Consider the following 22,395-nt stretch of genomic DNA (forward strand, 5'->3'; position numbering starts at 1 on the left):
ATGGAAAACTAACTTTTTGTCTCGTCTACATTGAAAATGGTAAGTTTATTCTGGTTTTTTGAGGAAAATATCAATGATATTCCCTTGGAAGCTTTTAGGCTTCGGAAACGATCAATTTCCTTCGTTATTTCGGCCTTTTTTTAAATATTCGTGGTCATTTTCACTCCGTACTCGAGTTGTAATTATTTTTCCCGAAGTTTCATAAAAAAACATCCCATATTGGTGGAGGTATGGGAGTTTAAGCCGTTTGTGGTTCGCTATTCGCTTCAATCTCCGAAGGAGCCTTGCAATATATGATATAAATGTTTGGCAATTAAATTAAGAGTGTGCTTGTCAAATTTTAGCTCCAAACACCTCAGGGTTTGAGAGAAATCGACCAAGAAGTGAGTCGAGCTAATGCCGCTTATAACATGTGAAACCTCTTTTGTGGACACGTCATTTTTTTTTTTGGCTTGAGGGAATTTTTAGAACCTTATAACCCACATCTTTAGGGACAATAGTAGCCTGGTTGACTACAGCCAGTACTCCCCAATCCTTACGAAAATTACCAAGTCAACTTAAAATACTAAATCCGATTAGAATTTGTTTGGATTGATCCAAATCTATTCAAAACAACATAGAAACCTCAGAAACAACCAATGTTACCTCAAAAACACGTCAAAACCGAATCAAACTGCCACCAGATTGGATTGAACGGTCTCTAGAATCATTTGGAGCTGGGGTTTGGTACAACGAGGCGAGATGTATCGCTCAGCCTAGTGGGCCCAGTGATACAATATGTGTTACTGGCACTTGCAGAGTCTAGAAAATTCTTGAAATTGGTGATGTTGCTTGGAGAACTTCTATTGACCTTCTGGATGGTTTTGGAATCTATTTTGACTCTGAATTAGAACCAATCTAAAAGCCTAATCCCAGAGATAAACATAGGACTCCTAAATTAGTACCTTATTGGAGTCGATATAAACCCACCTAGCATCCCATAATTCATATATAAAAATTCTAGAAGATTATTAGAAATTAAAGAGAAAACCCTTTAGGCTAGAGCAAATCCTAGAGAAACTACCCTTTAGGCTAGAGCAAAACCTAGAGAAACTACCCTAGGTCATTCCTAACTTAGGATATTCAAACCCTAGAAATCCTAATTCTCTACAATCATCAAACCTCAGTTTCAAAACCATACTTCAAAGCCTTAGGAAAATAATGCCCTAAGCAAACCAAAACCTTAGAATGCGCATGCCCTATGTCATTCTCGTTTAAGAAAAACTCTATTGTTGAGGACGAAAGCATTTCAATCTCTAGTCTAATCCTCCAGGCCACCAACTCTTGGCACAGGGCCAGAGGGATCAGATTTGAAGTAAATCTTTATTTTCTTTAATTTTTAGTTTATTTCCTTTTCTTCATTTTGTTTCCTGTTTTCTTATTTTCTTATTTTCAAGATCAAGATCTATCTTTGAACTACAATTTGATTGATCCCCATGATCTTTACTGATCATAAAGTATAAATCCGAGGAGGTTTCATTTGAGATCTCTTCAAATTTCCTTGTAAATAGTTTGGTGCCCATTGTGAGGTATGTCAAGCCTGATTTTGCATAATAATCCATCGAGAAATAGTTCTGAAATTCAATCTCAGGGCCAACTTCTAAGAAATCTAGTAACATAATAACCTGGGGCCTGGAATCATCCAAGTCTTAGAAAGCATCAACGATGTGATGCATATTGCTGGGGTCTTCTAACCCAGCAACGCATGGGGTTTCACTGTTTCTGGATGTGAAGAAACTTTTTGGAGGCCCTGTTTTCTCAAACTTTTTGTTTTAAGGTTTCTAGTTTTTCTAATTTCTCTATTACAGTAACAAATAAAGGCCAATAGTACCTATATGGGTGAGTCTTAGTCTCAACTGATGTTGGACCATAGCTAGTAGTCTAGGTCTCTAAGCTAGTATTCCTCATGTCCATCGTCGAGGAATTATGCACCACAAGGTTTGCAGGACGCATGGCACTATGAATAGTGAAGGGATTAGGCCAGCGGAAATCCTCCAAGATTTGGGGATTAGTCTTATGTTTGGTTGGCTTGGCCAAGGTAGTTTCAATGTCAAAATCTTTGAAACCCTTGAGTCAACCTATCTCAGCCAAGTTAACCCTAGCTGTCAGTCCCCATTTTACCATTCTAATCTTGATGAGAAGCCAATACTTCACATAGATCTAGGGGCAGTCGACCTTTCCACCCTATTACCAGTAGGAATCAGGGTCCTGACCTGAGACAGCTTCAAGCAAGTCCTAAGGTGCAGGCCTTCCTACAAGACTTGGCTAATGGGAGATATACCATTCAATTGAGTTAGCATAGGTAGGGTAGGTCAGAAGTTCAAACCCTTAGTCAGTTCTAACCAGCTAGATCAAACGAGGTTAACCTTGATAGCCAACAATTAGCTAGTCATCTAAACTAGGAACCAATTATTAAGAATAAGGTTCTTAGCTAGGTTATACCCATCAACACTCTAGTCCATGCTTGTCTCGAGGGATGGCATCATCTAGAAGTAGTCATGGGATTCGTACCCTCTTCAAGTCTAACACCGTAGAAAGGGGCGGTCCCAACTATAGTTCATCACCCAACCTAGGTCAGAGGCATATAGATCTGACTAACCAAGGTTACAGGTCTAATCACCATAATAGCTCGGGACTCATTCCCAATCTTCCATTAGCGAACACCAAGTTTTGCAAGCCCTATTGCGAGACTTAATGAGTTTGGGTGAGCCCAACATGGCCTAGTCAACAACCACTCTACCTAACCTAGCTGGTTCCCCAAGTTCAAACTTTGGGGCAACTGAGTCTACCAGTAAATTAGTCAGTCTAGGTGGCTCACGTGCCCCAAGCTCAGGTTCACTATTCTATGTTAGGCAACCAGCTAGCTAGCAAGTTGTCTTATTGCCAACAACTCAATTAGCCAATATGAAGGTGAATATGAAGCACCTTCAATGCTCTTTAGAGAGAATATGAATATGTGATTTCTCGACTCCTAGAGCATATGTAAAAGGAGCCCTATGAAATCTCAAATATTTATAGATGAGATTCATCATGCCACAATTCAAAAAGATGTTTTTTGGGAATGGTGACCTATAGGCACATGTCATTGCTTATCTGTTTGGTCCCGACCCTTGGCGATCGATCGAACCAACTCAGGCATAGCCTGTTAGGAGGATCCTTGATATGGCATTGAGTGTTGATAAGGGACAATCTACAAGCAACCCAAGAAAAAATCAATTCACCTCCTACTGTTGTTGGCACCCTCAGTGAGCTTAGTGCCACTAAACAAAAGCCTTGTGAATCCTTCGTCAACTTTAATTCAGGGATACTGCCACGTGGTCATTGATTGTGCATTACTCTAGCCCGTGAAATCCAGCATTGCATTGGAAAATGTTGCTCCAGATTACATGACATTTTTTAGTCAAGGGGCAACTCACTAGTGTTTTGAGTATCTGCTTGAGAGAGTCACAATTTATGAATGAACAAAGGCACGTGCGGTTAGTTTTAGATCTATTAAAAAACTAGTATTAGCTAAATCCTCACAAGACGTTAATAGGATTGAAAACTCATATAATGGCGAGATTGACTTGATCAACAAGCCAAGAAGTCCATCCAAGCCCTCCCCTTCTTCAATAGAACCTCAAGAAGAAACCAAGGCTCATTCAAGTGTGTGATAGACGTATAATACTATGCCTAGGGAGTTCAAGCCAATGTGTGAGCCAATGAGTGACATCCTTAAGAAATTACTTGAGTATAAGCTTGTGGAATTGGCTACATTTTCGATTCATCCCCTATACATCGAAGATAAATCAAAGTGGTGGGATGACAACAAAATTATACCCGTGACATCAAGGAATGCATGACAACAAAATTATACCTGTGACATCAAGGAATGCCTTACTTTTAAGCACAAAGCTCATGACCTTATCTATAAAGGCATTGTAAGTGTTATAAAAAGAGAGCCAATGACAAAGACAAAGAAACAATTCCAGACTCTTCAATAGTGTCTGAGGCTAATTTTATCGAGGCAAGTAAAGCCGGAAACCTTGCCCAAGCTAAAAGATCATCTATAGCCTTAGTGCATGGGAAGCAGTCAACCATAAAGCTCATCAGTAGATAAATTTGAGAATGAGCTCACCTAAGTCTTTGTGGCAAGGGATTCTCAAGACAACAACGCGGATAACCTTAGACTGGTTGCTGTAACTTAGGAAAGGCTAGAATAACACAGAAACTTACAAAAAAGTCTAATCATATTTGAAGATACGGGTCCACCAAGGATTCACAATATCGCTATAATAGACAATAGAGCAGGGAAAAACAATCAAATCAGTGCGTTCTTCTAGGTAAGTGCAATAGACAACCAATAAGGATCAAGTCATCTATGTAGTAGAGAGTGGATCTGAGCATAAGGTCAATGAAAACATTGAGGCTAGGGATTCTCAAGATCACAATATTAGGGAATGCATGAGTCTCGAGGCCACAATTCAAAATGAAGCAGAAAAACAAGTTGTCCCATGGGGATTAAGCCAAAAGTCAATAATGGAAGAAAATCAAGAAAACTTATCCCCTCAAGAACCAGTGGAGGAAATTGATCTTCTCAAAACACTTAGAGGTCCCCTGGGTCACCTTTACCAGACTTCTAAGCAGACACACCTATATGAGATGAGGAACCAAGCCTAGAGGATGCAATAAAGAGGGCCCAAAAATTAATGATGGAGAGGCAAAAGATCCAACTTTGTCTGCTCTCGAAGATTGAAACTCTTCAACTTCTTAATAGCCAGAGGTCAATCCTCTAGAAATTCTAAAGGGTCCACCTTCACAAGATTTTCCGGATAACCCACTTAACAAGAGCCAAAATTTGAAGATCCAATAAAGCAAACCTCTTAGAAAAGCCCAATGCATGATCTATTTACGTGGGATGAAGAGGCAAAAGAGGAAGAATCCCACGACGAAAATAGTGCAGCGCCAAGACTCCACTAACGATGCCACCCCATATTCAGGATGAGCTACCCAATGGGACACAAGTCCTTGCTAATATTGAAGAAGACTTAATAGAAGATTTCCCATCTAATGAATCAGTAGGGGAAGACTCATCCAAAGAAAATAGTTCAATAGGGGTAGTCAGTGACATCGAGGCCTATCCAATGCCCCTAGTATGCCACAAGGCACAAAAATGTAGAAGCACTCAATTCCAAAATCCAAGTGTCCTACCCAGACTTGAGTTACAGAGGGACATAATATGGAAGTAATGTAATTCCTGATGTAAAACCCCAAGTTCTCATCAGAAAAGATTATGGAAAAGGAGTAGTTTCATCACTTTCTCACCCCTTTCAATAGCCAAGTAAGACATTCATGCCTTGCTTAGGACAAAACTCCAAGGCATCAATGCCTAAACCGCCTTTAAAAGAGAAATAAAACAAAAAAACTTAGCCATCCTGGAAAGATTGAAGTTCTAAGATTCCAAGTCTAAAATATTCAAAAGTTCAAGTGGGGTAGTACAAAGGGAAAGTTCATCGGGAATTCAACAACCACCATCAAAGATATGGTGGATAATGACCTAGGGGCAAGGGAAATACGAGGAAAACACAAATTAGAACGTCCATGCCACTTAGATAATGAGAAAGATGATCGAGTTCTCAAGGTAATATGAGATAGTCTTGATCTGGTCCTTGGGCGAAGGATCCACAAACCAAGCACCACCAATCTTCAAAGAAAGGAGCAAAATCAAAATAAAACCCCATTTTTAAGCAAAACATTTTAGAAAGGAAAACTAATTTGAAGTTTCAAGCTAGAAGTTTTAAAGCCTCATTCATCCATTACGGTAGGATTATATGGTGGACCACAAAAAGAAAAAAAAAAAAAGAAGAAACTTCCTTGGGCTGAGAATCCAAATGAAATCCCACGCGTTGAAATAAAGGTTGTCAGAATGAAATCCGAAAGGAACTCTGTGTGAGGGATAATAATAATAATAAAGAAAAGAAGCAAAAAATCTTAAAGCTAAAAGAGGCCTATAAAATCCAAAACAAAAAGGCGACCAAAGTTCCTGACAGTAAAATAAAAGGCGGGTCTACTATCTTAAAGAAAACTAAGAAGGTCCCAAATATTTCAAGTCAAAGTCAATGGGCATTAACCTGACAGATCATGGTCAATGAGTTATCCCAAATGAACTTGAAAGACCTTGACCATCTGAACTTTTTAATGATAGGTAGTGGAGTAACGAAATTGGTATTTTAAAGAGATCTTGAGTACTAAAGGATAATATCCCACATTTTCAAGGCAACAATTTGTTCAAACAAGAACTCTCCATTAGACTGTAACATGAGGGCTAAGATAAAGGAGTACTTGATTATTCCTTGTCCAAATGGACCAAGCAAAAGCTGGCAAATCTCATAGGTCCACAAAATGGGTCATGAGAGGTTAAAATATAAGTTTCATTAAAATATTTTTAAACAATTTCCTTTCCAAAATTTTCAAAACCATTTCCAAAATTTTCAAAACCATTTCAAAGCTTTTCAGAAATTACTCCACAGTGGCATGAGTCTAAACTGCCAACTTTGTCAATTTCAAATATCTCCATTTCTTCAAAATTTTCTAGCTTTTTGTTTTTTGTTTTTTGTTTTTTTTTTTTTTTTTGTTTTTTTTTTCAAACTTCATCTTAGTAGTAATTCAAAGTTGGACACTTTCGAAAATCTATATTTTGTGATGTTCAAAACCCTTAATTTCTTTGTTAAACCATAACCCCGTAGAAGTTCTATTTCAAAATGTGTCTCCCTAATTTTATTTTATTTTCTTTAAGATTTTTTCTAAAAGGAAGGAGTTGGAGGTTGTTGTCTGAGACTGCTTGACTAAGAATCAGTCTAGCACCGGTAGATGAGGACATAATGATGTTGAGAATCCAATATTGTGGAGAATTGCTTGAATTAGAAAAGTATCAATCCAAAGGTAAATGAAACCCTCGCCAAAGTCAACAATTAGCCAGTGTGATGGAAATTCAATTAGCACCGAATTATCTTCGATAAACCTATCTGCTCGTAGTCATACATTCAACTGGAAACTAATGTCCAAAATTATGGTGCATTGGCAATGGCTAACTAATGCCTCAAAATATTAGCAGTTAAGGGCAATGGTGTAGCCTAAGTGAATTAGCAATGGCTGGGCCTAGATGAAATGACCATCATCTTGAAGTAGTGGCATAATAAGGAATTGCAAGGGACTCTCAATGAAAGATTGACACTGCCTCGAAGCTGTGGTTGAAGTCCTACGAGTCTCAATATCGGTGTTCACCAATAATCTTGGATGTTAGGCATTTGAGTGAATGACCCCTTCACTTTTTCAATCATGATATCTTAGGTATCGACTTCTTTATTGTCCTCCTGCTCCTCAAAGACCAAGGTGTGCCAAAGAAGGGTAATTGTGGACACAAACTTGTACCCTAAACCTTAGAGACCATACTGGCCTAGAACATTACAACTAGTAGTCCACAATACTTAGGAAAACCATCAAATCAACTCAAAATACGAATTCCAATAAGAATTTGTTTGAAATGATCTAGATATATCTAGGACAGCTAAAAAATATCAGAAAAAACAAATGAAAACTTCAGAAACACCTTAAAATTAAATCAAGTTGCTACAAGATTGGACCAGACAGTCCCCATAATCATCCAAAGCTTGGCCTAGTTTGTCGATACGGGGCGTGTTGCTAGGCCCCAGTGGGCCCAGTTGACAGTTCATGCGTCCATAAAATATGGAAACTGGTGATATAGTTTGCGGAACTTCTTTTGACCTTCTAGATGTTTCAGGAGGCTATTTTGATTCTAGATTTGACCCAATCTAAAAGCCTTAGAATCCTAGTCCTAATAGACTTAGAATTCTTGAGATAAACCTAGGAGTCCTAATCCATAATTCATATATGAAAATCCTAGAAAAATTATTGGACATTAGTGAAAAAACCCTTTAAGCTAGAGCAACCCTAGAAAAACCATAACCTAAGTCATCCCTAACTTAATGATATTCAAACTATAGGTATAGAATCCTAATTCTCTACAATCATCAGACCCTAATTCAAAGCTTTAGAAAGACAATGCCTTAAGCAAACGAAAACCCTAGGCTGAACATGTCCTGGGTACTTTTCATTCATGCAAAACCTATGGTTGAGGATGTGTTATGGTGTATAGAGGACGAGTCCAAGTTAAGAAAACAAAAATTTTATTCAATGCAACTCACTTTACACTTTGATCATACAATTTATAACACGTAGATGGCTGCAAAAGACTTAATCCTCACATACATTCTCCCCAAAAATTACAAAGGATCACTTCATTTGTTTCGTAATACAATTTCCCTAAAAAAGGCACCATGGAGACAGGAAAATGAAAACAATATCTCTTGAACACAATTTTTCCACATAAACATAATTCATGCATTCTCACTAACACCTCGAAACATATACATGAACTTAATCTCCATTAAAATATATCTACCAAATAGCAACATGCACAAGTCAGAGAGTGGCATGGGAAGCCACAATAAAACTTCTTACATTGCCTGAATGAGCCCCAGGGACTTATATACAATCAATGTTATCATCCTCCCTAATAGCGCAAGGTACAAAAGCTTTGATTCAAGCAATAGGAAGAAAACACCTCAAAAAAAATTATGCCACACTAAAAGGGTGCTAAAAAACACAACAATGGTTATAGTAGCACCTTCAATGAACCACATGTGGGATGGAGAGTTCAACAAGTGGGAGAAAAATACAAAGGGCCTGGGCATGGGTGTAGGGAAATGTGAGCATTGGGTTCTATAGCCAAGAAACAAAAAATGGGGGCTACAAGAAAGATACTTTCATCCAAGAAAGAAGGTTTTTTTACTCACTGTTACATCATAAAAATCTCAGAGAATTTCAGATGGAAGTGCTTAAAGAAAATAGGCCAAGGCTATTCCAAATTGCATGGAGATACAAGGCACATAAGGGCAAGTGGATAGTAATGAAATGGAGCATTAAAATAGACTAATATGAGCTAAGGAAGAAGATTTACCTCTTTGTAAATGGAACTTAAAGTAAGAAAAGGAAGTCCAAATGTTGAGGAGAATAGAGTTATTGTGATGCTAAGTTTAGGCCTTCAAATTGGTGTAGAGACAAGCTTCCATACTATGCACTTGATCTCACACAATTTTCTCTTTTGAGGAAAATGAACTCAAGGAACTCTCCAAGGTGGGGCATGCCACTCCTTTCTTTCTCTTTCTCAAAATGTGCTCAAGTGATGAGAGAAAATTAGGTAGTGACCTTATATATGTGTTTCCTAGCGTGGACTTAGTTGTGATTGAATGTTATCTATTGATTGGGCAATCTAAGAGTTGAGAGAAGCTTTTGATCCTAGCTTATGTCATCACCCTCCATGGCTATTATAAGATAGGTGTAATTAAAACACCTTGGTCACCAAAGTCAACCCTAATTATCTCGAAATTTCCCATATTGAATTTTCATTTCATTTATCAAAAACTCTAATTTTGGATGCACCATTAATCACCTTTGATTTTGAAATCAATGGGATTGATATAAAAACATGAAGCCTCCACATGTAGGATGTCCCATTCATATGCTTCTTTCTTTTACTTGCTCATCAAATTTGAATTTCAAATTTTTCATAAAGTAAAGAAATCGCCTTCATTAGGACCACTTCACATATGTGGTGTCATAAGGTGTGTCATAAGTCACACATGTCTTGTCAAATGCGTGAATCTGAGTCAATCTCTGAGTTGAGATTAACTCAATTTTTTACAAAATGTGTTAAATTTTTGTACATCAATAGGGAAAGTGGGGGACACTCAAATTATGGACCTAGAACTATCATAGATCATGTACATCCGATCCTTTTCTAGATCTACTATCACTGCCAAGAATAGATTCCACTACTAAATCAATAAAATGCTAAATTCTAACTTACAAAAGAAATAAAGAGATAACTAAAAAAATAATCATAAAATAGAAAAATAAACAAATGAGAAAGAAAGATCACATATCTGAGAAACCCAAAGTTAGGGCCCATATCAAGACCGTGGGTTTATTTATACCTTTTGATGCCTTCTATTGCTTTCTTGAAGCATGACTTTAAAGACTTTGGATCTAGGAGATCTTGTTCCTAGGATTTTAATTTTAGAGAAATTTTGAGAGGATTTGGGGTTAAGGTCTCTAGCCTAAGGTTTTTTTTATAGATTTTCTTTAATTTTATAGAGGTTCATCCTAATTTTCTAAGGGTTTTAGGATTTACCACATTTTTTTAGGTATTTTTTAGACGAATTTCCTAATTTTCCTAGTTTTCTATACTTTTCCAAATTTTTTACGTAATTTCCTAATTGTCTCGGTATTCCTATGCTTTTTTCTAAGTTTTTGAGAATTTCTAGGACTAGGGGAATTTTCGAGGATTTTTCATATGAGTTTTGGATTATTGAGGGGGTTTATAAAGACCTAGACTAGGGGTATGCTTGAAATTTAGGGATTCAATGTTTGAGTCCCAATCATATTGGGAGTTTATCCTGTCCAAAAAATCGCCTCAAGAAGTGTTTCTAGAAGACCAAAATTGACTCTGGGCCCATTGGGCTGCCCAAGGCGTGTGGCCGAATGAAAATAGGTCTGAAAATGTGCTGAAGTCGCCACGACTCGCGCACCGCGAGTCTGCCCATGTCTCACAAGACTAAATTATTATTTTTTAAAATAATATTGCTAGGGCCATAACGTTCAAACTGTAAATTGTATTAAGGTGATTCTTAAACCATTGAAAAGATTGTCTCTCTTATAATTTATAATCAAATTTGAGTTGCTTTCTATGGGTCTACAAGGATAGGACTTCAGGATCTTAGTTTTAGGTTTCTGGATATCAGGTTAGTGTTCAAGTCACGTTTCTAGGTTTATAAGGCTCAGGGTGTCTAAGATGACTATTTGAAGGTATTAGGATAAGTTTTTGTTGGGATAATTCTAAAGTGTCAAGGTTCAGTATAATTAGTATAATTCATAAGGCTTTGTGTGGTCCTTGGGTCTTAGAATCTGAGGTTTCTAGGAGTTCCTACTCAACACACTACTACATTACTTTTTCTTTTTAAATTCCATAGGCAATTATTTCCAAAATTAAAATCCAACATTTGAAAAATCATTTTTGCTCACGTGTGCACAACACACATGTGAAAGCTCCACAAAGCATGATATATATAATTAACATTGAAGGTCAGGGATTTAGGCTCATGTCCTCTCTAAACCTAATCTTCTCACACATGCTCATCCATAGAAGTTACTCTAATGCAACAAATTATCAGACATTATCTCTTATGCCCTGGTTCACATATTCATGTGGTGTACTCGCACTGATCCTGACAAGAAGAGACATTCAAACCTCTTAGTTTTATTAAAGGTCCAACACACACAGGCTTTATGACTTGGGGTTTTAGGACTTTTCTGATCACACTTTGTAAAGAAAGCGATAGGTCCAGCGTTTTGGTTCAGTCCCACTTTGATTAAGAACTATCATTGGACATGGGAATCAAGGACTTGAAAGGACATAAGTCCATTAGGATGACGGAACTTCAATAGCTAGTCGAATCCAAGCCACCAACTGGGGTGTCGGGCCAGAGGGACTGGATTCCAAGTAAGTTTTTATTTCTATTAATTTTAGTTTATTTCTTTTTTTCTCTTTCCTATTTTCTTTGTTTCTTTATAGATTTTGCATCATTTCAAGCCGGCTCTATCGACAGTTCTCATAAAGGGTTGATATTTCAAGAAAAGATTTGTCTATGAACAGTAATTTCACCAACCCCCATGACCTTTACCGATAATTAGTTTTAACTGTTTAAAGCATAAATCCCAAGAGGTTTCATATGATCTCTCTTTAGATTTCAATGTAAGCACCCTTCAATCACATACTTAGGGCTTAAATATGGTATTTATATATATGAAAGGAGCATCGAACAATGAACATCCCTTAAAATGTTTTTGCTTGTCTTAGCATGGGATTTGAGAGATATGGCCAAAAGAGTGATGGGGTCATCTTGGATTTTGTTATCTTTTGGTATGTGATAATACTCGGTGTAGCACATGAATAGTATGGTATCATAAAAATCTCCTGTAAAGCATATTAAATGGCATCGAAATAACTTGAGACTTAGAGGTTTTTGGGGTGCATGTCTATGTTTTTGTTCCATCGAATACCCTTTTTAGGGCTCGTTTTTTCAAAATTGACCCACTTTTCCAGCTTTTTTGGTGCACTAACTACGGTACACAGATTATGACTTGCATATCTCAAGATCTTGATATCGGAATGCCCTGGTCTTTATAGGATATATTGGGGGTATCCTATATAGGCTTTGGCCCATTTTGACACCCTGTTGAGCCCATTTGGCTAATATGTGATCGATCACTCTTATTAATTGTTTGTGTAAGCATTTTAGGCACAATAGTGCCTGAAGCTCACAATCTTCATTTTTGAGGTCCTCCCCCATATATTATGAGGATCTTTCAAATTTCGCTTTGGTGTGAAATTATTTTAATGGCCTTATGAGATTCTCTGGAATTTTCCTAGTGGTTTCAGCACATATCATCCTGGCTTATTGTTGGCTATGACAACTTTGCACTTTCATGGTTGATGGGTTATCAATGTTTAAGAACCATCATCTTCCATAAACTTTTAGGGTTTGATGGGTAAAATGAGGCCTCGATGCCCGTCTTTAGGTTTTAAGCTTGTTCTCGGAAACAAGTTGCCATAATTATGACTATATGAATGTTGTGATACAAAAATACACCGAACAAATACTACTTAGGAGACGTGTTGAAATGGGATGCCTAAGGCTCCTTTTTTTATGGTTTAGTAGGAGATTAGAATGTTCTTTTTAACTTGGAGCAATAAGGGTCATTAATTTTGAAGATCTATGGGGGTGAAGAGAAGCTTAATCCAAACCATTTAACCATTAATGAGTTTGTTTGAATGCATTTTTCAGCACCTTGGTCCTTGATGCAGAATAAAGAGGAAGCAGGTCAATAAAGCCTACAAAATAAATGAAAATTTTGACAGTTTCAGAATTACCCCAAAATTGGTCAAAGATTTTCATCATCACTTCAAAATGCCATCTGCCAAGTTTCATCACGATTATACAAGTCTAAGGCAATGAACACAAAGAAATAATTTTGGAAAAATTGGCCTTTAGCACCTTGAAATGGATCTTGTAACTAGAACTATATTTTTGGTGCTTCAAACCGCTGTAGAACCACCACCAATGGATCTGGCACGGTTGAAAATCCCTATGGGTCAACTTTCGACTTAATCGGGCACTTCAGGACAAAGTTATGGGTAAAATACCAAAAAGGGGTAGTGCACACTATTCCCGTGTGGCCACCCTGCACCAAAACACTATTAAAGGTGGCTGTTTTCCCAATCACGGGTAGTGACTTTCGAGGTCTATATCTCACTTGATCTGAGTCGGATCGTGCTTAAATTTGGTGAGTGTGTTTGTCTCATCGAGACGAGCATTTCAATAGGTGGTATGCCCCGTGATGATGCTCGAGCAAGGAGAAAAACTAGAGAGAAGTTGCTGATCCGTGAAGGAAGTTACAGAAAATTCAGCTGTAGTACACTGCACTCTAGCGGCCAAATCACGATCCTCGCATACCTTATTGACACGAAACTAATTGCATTATGTGCGTAAGGTTCGAGGCTATCTTTGGTCTGAACGTTGCATACGATGAACGGTTGGATTTCACACATGGAGGCATCAAAGCTGATGTAAATTCCAGCCACCAGATTTTAAGATTCAGGCAAAAAACTCAAGACAACATAATCTTCATTTGGAAATGAAATCGAGCCGCGCTTGTTGCAACGTGATCGTGACGACATGCTCAGTGTGATTCAGCGAAGAAATCATAAAGAAACATCAAGGAAAGAACACACAATCGATCCAAAGTTTTCAAGATTCAAGCAAATTTTAAGTCTTATAATGATGGCTCAAAAATATGATTCATGGCTCGAAGTTGGTATCAAATCGATCTCCATGCCGAGCCCCACAAGAAAACATTCATCTTTCGATCAAATAGGCATCAGAATAACCACGGATCAGTCATGGAAGATCACACAAGTTCTCAAGCAGCAGTAGGGACTGTTATGAAATTCCACATTGTTAGGCAGGGGAAAAACAGTCCTTTTGCACTTATTTTTGGAATTTCTTTTAAATTATTGGTAGTTTTTGAGCGTACACCCATGTTTTAGCCAAATTCTATATAAGCATCCAAAGCCAAATTGTAAAGGACCTTAGGTTCATTTCACACAATGATCAATAAAATTTCAATTTCCTCTTGAACTCGTGGGTGCGTCTTGAAGAGAGAGAGAGGGGAGAGAAGAAAAGGGCCGGTATCCTTCTGTAAGATAACTGTATCTCTCCTCCCCTTTCTCTCTCTCTTCTCCTCTCCTTCTCTCTCCTTTTCTCATCCCTATCTCTCTTTATCTCTTTTCTTCTTATCACTATCTCTCTTTCTCTCTCTTCTTCTCATCCCTGTCTCTCTTTCTCTCTCTTCTTCTCATCTTTATCTCTCTTTCTCTCTCTTCTTCTCATCCCTATCTCTCTTCTCTTCTCATCTCATCTCTATCTCTCTCTCTCTTCTTCTCATCCCTATCTCTCTTACTCTCTCTTCTTCTCATCTCTATCTCTCTTTCTGCTCTTCATTTAACACAGTAGGCGAAGCCTAACGCCGACTGCATCTTCCCTCTCTTCTCGTCTAACACAATCGACGAAGCCTAGCATCAACTGCATCCTTTCTGCTCTTCGTCTAACACAGTCGGCCAAGCTTAGCACCGACTGTATCTTTTCTCTCTTCTCATCTAACACAGTCGACGAAGCCTAGCGCCAACTGCATCCTTTCTGCTCTTCGTTTAACACAGTCGGCGAAACCTAACGTCAACATCATACTCTCTCTCTTCTTGTCTAACACAGTTGGCATAACTTATCATTGACTGTATCCTCTCTCTTCTCGTCTAACATAGTCGGCGAAGCCTAGCGAGGACTGCATCCTCTCTGCTCTTTGTCTAACCCAGTCAGCGAAGCCTAGCGTCGATTGCATCCTCTCTCTCTTCTCATCTAGCACAGTTGGCAAAGCCTGGTGCCTACTGCATCTTTTCTCTCTTCTCTGTCTAGCATAGCATGGCGACGCTCAGTGCTGACTGTGTTATCTCTCTCTTCATTGTTTAACCCAGACAGCGACGCTAAGTATCGTCTGTGTCCTCTTCCTTGTCTTTGCCTAATACAGCCAGTGACGCCTAACGCCATTTGTGTTTTTCTCTCTTCCCTCATATTCTTCTTTTTCTTTCTTTCTCTTCCCATTCCTTCTTTCTTTTCTCTTCTTCTGTTATCTTACTCTTCTTATGTTTTTTCTTTATGATATATGTTATTTCTATTATTCTTTCATTTGATTAAAGAAGGGTTGAAATTAGCCTATCATGGTAGTCTTGTTGTCGAGCCGTAATCATGTTGTGCCATAATTATTGTACCCGCTTTATTGCCACGACAGATTAACCATCGTGTCTAGGTAGTCAGTATCGATAATGACGTCTAGTTGTAATCTTGTTCTGCCAGTCAGAGTTACCGAGCTAATTTTACTACCACGTTAGGCCAATTACTCATTAGCTTAGTCACTGTATTGATTTCCCTGCCTGGTCAAATTCTTCTCTCCCCCATCTTTCTTCTCTCATTCTTCTCTTTTCTTTTTTTTTAATGTGTGTGCTTATGTACTTTCATCAAAGAGGCTAGGTGAGGTCTATTGACCCACCTGTCTTATGATATTTACCATATGTGTGTGATTCCAGAAAACAAGAGAATACAAGCCAAGTAAGGTGGTTCCAAACTAATTTTATTACTGAATGGATTTCTTCGTGATCCAAGAGGGCGCCCACGTGACCAGCCCGAGTAAGTCTCGAACCCACCTGAAATTCATCTCTCATCGGTTGGTAATACTTGCCCTTGTTTGTGAATGAAGTTCCTAAGAGAACGATATCAAAAGTCTCGGGTCTCCGTGAAACCCGAGACGTGTGTCACCCAATCATCCAGATCCAGAGGGAGAGATCGAGGCACCTAACCAGCTTGGTGACTCCACTGGGGGACTTACTACCCCTTAGTCAGATCGTACTTGTTTGGCTAAGTTTCTCCTTTTATTTTATGTATTCACACATCAATTATGGCTGCTGGGTTCTGTAACCCATTCATCTGCATCGAGGATTTTCTCATCCCTGCATTCGCGAGTGTCTTGAGGGAACAAGTTCCTCTAACTTTGTTCAACCCTTCTTTTGAGCAAAGACCCAGGGTCTGGCTCCCAAATCTTAACCTGGATTGGTGTGAGGAGGGACCTAAAAGTCCCCAACTCCCCATCTCCTCGCTCTGGTGGAACCTCCACCAAGGCGCCTTGCATCGGCAACACACCTGTTGCCCCACACAGCATGCACCCAGCCACCGGCAAGTCACTTGTCGGTCGTACTGCTGAGGTATGCCGGAAGGCTGCCCAGTCCCTCTTTGCAGAAGTAAAGCAATTTACCATTGCTTCTGTGGGTCGTCGAAAGGCAGCCCCCCACATTTCTGCACTGCCACGAGTCTCTATTCCTAGAGGCTTGACACATAGAGGTAGAGGCCCTGTGACCTCCACCTCTCCCACACAGGCTCGTGGGCCACACCTCGGGGTAACTCTTATGTTACCTCAAGTTTGTGTCCAGAATCAAACCTACCAAGGCCAGGTCCTGCACGCGCTGCTCATATGCATCCCACCACTCGAGGCAATTCCGTCATTGCGTCAACCCAAGTACACAGGAGACGACCTTCTCATCCTCTTAACCAGCACACACAAGCACACCCCGTAAGGAGCTGGTCTCCATTCTCTTACAGACACCTACTCGCAGTTCTCGTCCCAATAAGACCAGATCACTTGCTCGAGCTCGGGGCGATCCTCAAGTCACCCGTGATCCATCTTCAAGGGGCGCACAAGCGTCGTCGGCAAAGACATCCCCTCGCCCTCGACTTAAGCCTTCTCATGAGTCAAACCTGCTTGTGCTTACTCCTCCTTTGAGCAAGTACCTCTAGCCTTGGTACTCAAGGAATTTTTCCAAGAGTACCATCCTGAACCAGCCCCGTCATTTTGGTCGTGTCTCTGGAGCTCACATGAGAGCTCGAGGCAATGACCTGATGGATGATCAAGTCCTTCATCCTCTTTGGCCCATGATGACATTAGTCCCTGGTCCTCATCCTATGCCGCACCTGATGGAGACAGCTTTCTCTTGTGCAAGAAGAGCAGACTAGCCATAGTCCCGATCGCAGTTTTGGCGTGAGGTCCATCAAAACCTCAAGGCTAAATGTGATAGGGGTCTGCCAATTCTCACCAAGCAAGTCACCGAGGTGATCGGGGTAACCAGCTTTGATGACGCTCTTCACTTGAACCCCTTCTACCCTCTTCAGATGATGAAGCTTGAAGAAAAGATCCATGAGCCCTGTGCTGTGGTTAAGTTGTAAAAAGTTACCCAACTCAGCCCCTCATCAACCACGGTCCCAAGACCGTCGAGAATCGGTCCTCACGCGATTGGCATACAAAAGTCGAGTTCAGTTAGGGCATGCTGGCCCCCTATTGACAGATCTACCATGCACGGCCCGTCAAGTTCACAAGCCCTCAGTTGGACCTAATCCTGACCTCCATAGAGAAACAATTAGCGTAATGGTTGTAAGCGAGCCTGGTGATGCGCAGGAAGAGCACATGAACAAGTTTGAGGATATGGTGCGCGCGATGATGGAAAAGATCGATTGTATAGGTGCCGCACGCCAATCAGCTGACCATGAGGTCAATTCCCATCACACTGAGGGTGCACCTCCAAGGCAACCACTTTGCTCTGCCTCACAGGACAATTCTGTCCCTCACCTCGTCTCATAAGCGGACATCGATGCTATAGTGACCCATAGTTTAAAGAACAGGCAAATTCTGGGGATTCAGGGTGCAACGCCTTATCAAAGGCCATACCCTTCCTTTATTAACCTGATGCCATTTCCCTCAAATTACAAGAAAGGGAAGTTTCCCCTATTCAATGGGACCACATCCCTAAATCAACATATTGCCTACTTTCAGGTAGCATGTCGAGAAACAACGGCTGATGGGGAGACTCCTTCTCCTTCACTTTGTTGAAACCCTTGACAGCCTAGCTTTTTAATGGTATGCTCGACTTCCCCCTAACTCGGTACATACATGGGAGGAAATGAAAAAACAATTATATCAACGCTTCTATGAGTCGAGAGAGAGGTTCAAACCATCGAACTTCTCACCCTGACTCAAGACCCCGATGAGCCCGTGGACTAGTTCATATCTTGATGGAGAAATTTGGCTGGTCGCCATCCTAATCCCATGCTCGAGAAGGAAACAGTTCAAACGTGTGTGCGGAACATGCGACCCGAGGTCGCTCTATATGTCGAGGCCTCTAATTCGACCTCCATGTTAGAATTGATCTCTAAATTAGTCTGCATAGAAAGTCTATCACGCAACCATGGCGGGTGACGACAACCGTCTGCAAGCTCAGCGAACAACCGGGGTAATGGTAGCTCTCGGAAGAACACGAGGGGGAGCCAACAGAAAGGAGTAATCACTGTAGCCGTGATGCTCACTGATCTAAAGAAGACTCCCTCCCAAACTTTGGACCTCTCTAAAGGAAGGGGTGTGCACGGAGAAGACAGCTCCCCAAGCCAGCAAGCAACAACAGTCTTACAATCGAGTACCCCCGCTGGCCAACCTTGATCGCTAGGCATAGGAATAAGGTCTACCCTTTCGAGAATGAATGGGTCCCTACACTGTTCCGGTTATTATTGGAACATAATATGATTCAACCTCTAGAAGCCAAGAGCAAGCTGGCCTTGACACTCAAGAAAATTATTGCGCTTATCATAGAAATATCAATCATCCCACAGATGACTGCTACACGCTAAAAGATATTATCGAGGCCCTGATCCAGAAGGGTCAAATAAAGCTCGAAGACTTAAAGAAGGCCTTAGGGGCAGCAGAAGCCTCCCATGCAGTAACCATCTGGGAAGAAGACGAAGCCCCTAGTATCCTTCATGCGTTCTTCGTTATAATGCTTCACAAAGGCATAATCACACCAAAGCCTGCAAGGCAACCCCGACGCCTCGTTCAGGGGACTGAGGAAGGTTGGTGCCCATATCACCAGATAAGAGGTCATTACCTGTGGGAATGCACCAGTTTCCATGACATATTCACAAAGAAAATGCGAGAATGTCAGGAGTTTTACGACGTTCTAGTAAGTGATCCCCAAGCTACTATGCCATCAGTGCAAGAGGAGCACCACCCAACACAAGACCTTCCTAACAATGATTCAGACTCTACTGAACCCTTGAATTCCCATCTATGGATAGTCCACCACGGGCGAAGCAGACTCAAGTCCTTGAGGCAAGAAGCAGTTCATCAAGCTAAGGCTGTTCATAAGCCTAGCAAGACGAATCAAACACCACCTAAGAAAACCCGAAGGAGACAGGCACCAAGGGCTGCTAGCCCAAGAAACAAGATGGTTCAACTGTCAGTTGAGCAGGAATTTCTCAGGCCCCTTCTGCCACTGCCAACTTTATTGGATTTCATACCTGACACGATCCTCCCTCCTTCTCACTGAGAGGATCTCCCAAAGTCATCTTCAACTCAGAGCACGTTCAATGAGGGTGACGACGTTAAAAGCACTCCCCAACGGTCTAAGCAAGGGAAAGACCTAAAAGATGCCTTGCACACGTCAAATCCTGCTGATGACATAAAAAGCTGCCTATATCGGTCTGATGAGGGGAATGACCTTAAAAGTCCCCCACTTTCTGACTCTTCTCTTTCTTCTTCTGCTTCTACTTCTCATCTTTCTTCTCCTATGTCTCTTGCAGATACAACCTTGAAATGCCCGGACTTCGAGGCTCTCGACAAAGAATTTAAAGGGATCTACATAAGCAGAACACAATGGAAACAATTGAGAAAGACCTTAGCGCTGGCAACATGATTTTTAACAGTTGCTGATGCTCTGGCAGCTAAAGCCAAGGCAGAGCCACTTTCTTCAAAGAAGCCCAAAAAGTCGAAGCCAAAGAAACCCCAGTGGCCCCCTGAGCCCAACCTGGAGTAGAGACTGAGAGAATCAAGAGGGCAAAGCTTCTACTCTCATGAAGCTTCCCACATGGTGCAAATCTCAACAGCATCACCCATCACGGGGCAGATAAATCTCAGATCGAGGAGGACACTGCAACCTCCACCGCAGAAGTCGAACACCTTGAAGTTTCTTAGTTCGCCATTGCCCCCTAATCCAAAGATTAATCTGCCTATCTTATAGCTCCCTGGGCTCCTTCCCAATCCCAATACCTCAAACAATCCACTTATTCTCCAATTCCCTAGGACACCTTTGATCCCATATACTCAATCGCATCCAAAACCTCAAACCTCCATCACCTGAACTAAGCCCGTTGTGCAATCGAGTCAGCCGGCAGGCTGAAATAAACCTCTTATACCCAAACCTATTCCTCAACCCAACATACCACCCAAACCAATGGCAGGACTAGAAGCACAAGGCCTTGATCAAGAAAAGGTGAAACATGATGTGATAGGGAATCTACGGAAGCTTCCAGCTCTCCTCAATATCTACGACGCCCTCATGCTCTCGAAGGATTACCGGATGGATTTTGTCCAGGCTCTCTCTAACCCAGAGGTGTATGAGACCGAAGTAGAACCTATTGAAGTGGACCCGACGATTTTAGAAGGATGTATGCCAATCACCTTTTCAGAGGATGATCTGCAGCTGGGAGAAAATTTTCATAATCGCCCTCTCTTTGTCACGGACAAATTACATGGATGCCCCATCAACCGAATTATGTTAGATGGAGGGTCGGTAGTCAACCTTATTCCAAGGAAGATCCTTAGACGATTAGGGTTTCGAAGATCTTACTCTGACCCACATCACAGTTCAAGGGTGCAACTAGTCAGGAGAGAAGCCAGCTGGCATAGTTCGCCTTCGTTTTAAGATCGGTGAGCTGAATGATTACTCCCAGTTTCATATAATCGACACCGACACTTCCTACAAAATTCTCCTCGGTCGTGCATAGCTCCATGAACAGGGAGTGGTTCCATCGACACTGCATCAGTGTTTCAAGTATAGTCGAGATGGGAGACAACATACAGTCTATGCTGATAAGAGACCATTCTCTGCAGTCGAAACTCACTATGCTGATGGTAAATATTACTTCACAAACTTGGTGTCCCCTCAGAAGCTGAATGATGGAGGTCACAAGTCTACAATGAAGACAACATCTTCGCCTCATGAAGATGTTGAGGATGTTGGGAGAACATTGGTGAATATGTTTAAAGAGGAAGATAGGCAAAGTAGAGTTATCCCTCTAACCCCTATTCATTATAACATCCCTACAACCATCTCTAAAGAAACTCCATCTTCACTTGAAGAGGAGTCCTCACCCTCTGCCCCCACTTCTGAGCCACCTTGGTCAGAAAATGAACCAAAGATCATTCTTGAGATTGAGCAAGTCATGGGGATAGAGTTCCCAGCTCCAAAGATCACCTATACGCTGGACCATCAGAAAGTCTTGCATATCCCTATTGCACTCTTGAAAGCAGAAGTGGCGCCCCAACCGTCGTTAAAGATTCTTCAAAATCCCGTTGCTATAAGCATAGAGGATGCTCCTCGCACCAGTCATCAGCAGCAAGTTCTATTCTTCCCTGGTATGGCAGGAGGAGAGCAGTTTGAGAAAGGATAATCTTCTTCCCCTCAAGAGTAGGATCCCCTAGTAAACTTAAGAAGTGAAGTTCGCAATCTCCAAAGCCAATTGGAAGTTATCCGTATTGCTTCAAAACATCTCAAGGAGTTCATGTCTGAGATCAAAAGCTATGATGGGTTTGAAGTGAATGCACCACTAAAAGAAGCCAAAGCCCCTCCTGACTGGACTATCTATAGTGAGCAGGCTCACCAAATGATGAGGAAAATGAACTATGAGCCGTTGACCAATCAAACATTAAGGGGAGAAAAAGCAATGACTCCCCATTTCGAAGCTATACAAGCCATGACAGCTCGTCATGGGGCTAAACAAGGCCTAGGGTATTAAAATATATTGAGGCGTTAAAAAAAAATCACATGAGGTACAACAAAGTAAGAGGAGAATGAAATCATCCAGCAAAGTCAATCAGAAAAAAAAAGAAAAGAGAAGCACTTTATTCATCAGTTAAAACTTTTACAAGTACTACAAGTTCAGAAAAGATCAACTATCTTTTTAATCTCTGCTCTGTATGCTGCGGAAGAAGACTCAGGGTCCTGGGCACGTTCCCTCAGTTTGGCCACCTCTT

Source organism: Amborella trichopoda, chromosome 2 (assembly GCF_054954075.1).
Source record: "Amborella trichopoda isolate Santa Cruz 75 chromosome 2, AtrichopodaSantaCruz75HAP2 v2.0, whole genome shotgun sequence".
Lineage (NCBI taxonomy): Eukaryota > Viridiplantae > Streptophyta > Magnoliopsida > Amborellales > Amborellaceae > Amborella > Amborella trichopoda.